Source organism: Trypanosoma equiperdum, assembly GCF_001457755.1.
Source record: "Trypanosoma equiperdum strain OVI genome assembly, contig: ctg_1090, whole genome shotgun sequence".
Classification (NCBI taxonomy): Eukaryota; Euglenozoa; class Kinetoplastea; order Trypanosomatida; family Trypanosomatidae; genus Trypanosoma; species Trypanosoma equiperdum.
Window position 1 is genome coordinate 5,461 of NW_027123050.1, and position 1,931 is coordinate 7,391.

Sequence of the window (1,931 nt, forward strand, 5' to 3'; positions counted from 1 at the left end):
GTTTGCGCTACTTAGATTGTGGATTCGATAAATATTGGGGGAAATTTCCAGATGGGATTGTATTTTCTACGCTGTGAGAGCATCTCAGTTAGTTTATTCTATTTGTCCTCTTTCTACTCAGTTGGTGGTTTCACATTTAGCTCCGCATTCGATTCATGTTTGGCTGCGGGCGTTTAGTATTTTGGCTGCCGGGTCGCAACAAGGGGTGCATCAACTAAAACAAAAAAATTTGGCGACGACTTTGTTTTCTAGTGGGTTTCTTGTGGGGCGAAATATGTGGTTACTCTCATTGTCATTATTTTCAGTGTGCTTTCTTCTTTAACCTTCACCGTATATATATACGTAGTGAGTGAATCATATACCATTTGTTCCTATTCTTTATTATTGTTAGTATTAGCTCGGTATTTACCGCTTGCGCATAACATTGTAGAACTTTGTGCTGTGCTGCCATTCCGGCTTTGCACCAAAAGAAGAAAAGAATTATATTAGTTTCATTATGTCCGTAAAAAAGTTTGCTACTGCATTTTCCCATGCTCTTAACCATTTTTGTCAATATAATTTGTTTAACGGTGGTGTATGTTCTGGAGCTCAACTTCCTAGACAGGTATTATTGAAGAGACGCTGTTGATATGAGGGTCAAATCTTCTCTCATTTTGTTTTTTCTGATACTTATCGCTTTTTCTTTTGGTTCTTCTGTTTTTTGCTAGTTGAGAAATTGTTTGGCTCTTGATTGGCGTTTGCCGTCTCTGTATCTTGTAACACCATCCTTGTGGGTTCGATTTGCTAGTGAATTACTTTCTTTTTAAAACTTTGCAACATATAAAGTTGAGTTATTGTTGAAAAGCTTAGATGAGTTGCGGCTTATTAGTCCTGTCATTTGTTATTATTATAGCTTTAACTGCACTCTTTTAATCCAGTTTAATATTAACTCAGCAAGCAGTCTGTTGCTTCTACGCTGCGTAAGCGTGTCGGACGCCTTTATTTTCAGAAGCAAGGAAAAGATTAGTTTCATTCAAAAAGTTTTACATTTCTCTTGAGTGTCGAGACTTTTAAGGGTCTCAGTTACTACATATTCTGACACAATAGCGCTTTTATCTCTCACTACCTCTCCGGTATTTTGATGCACGCTGATGACCCTTCCGTAGAAAAAAATCAAGCACAAACTATGGGGAAAATACACCGAAGCAACCTCTATACTCATTTCCCTCAACACCCTCCGGTGTTTACATGGTGAACACCCTGATTTTCCCACACTTACAGGTCGCGGCGGTAGGAAAATACCTTGTCAACTCAGCATTTCTCTCAGTATCACATTTGTGATTAATTTAGTCCTTTACTTCCCAAAGTTAACTTAACGGAAGATATATCCCTTTTATTACAATTACACCCTTATCATTACTTTATATTTTCTTTATTTTTGTGTGCTATTGGTATTGACCACCACTGTTATTACAGTTGAATATACGCTCACTCACAACACTCCCCTTTCATTATTATTATTATTAGATCAAATGAAATAAACAAAGTGTCGAAATTTTATAATGCTACTAATTTTAAATATCCCATCACCTTAATATGTTACACCTATTAGCCGCTTTCATACAAAATTTTATATTTTTAATTATTTAAAAAATTTCATTAATTTCCACATCTTCATCAGAAAGTGTTAAAATATGTCAAATCTTAGCAAATTTATTTATTACAGTAAACTCTTTCAAAATAGCAAATTTTTTTATATTTCATAAAATTGAGAAAATATCGTTAGAATCCTTAAAATTCTGAATTCCTCCAAACCATAAATTTGGCGGCCATCAGATCCAATTTTTTATTGACAAGAAAACTGGAAGAGCGGCAAGCTGGCTTAACGTTTCCCTTTTCATCATTATAATCGATCCATCTGCAAACGGCATTTTTGCATTCAGGTTTGGTTC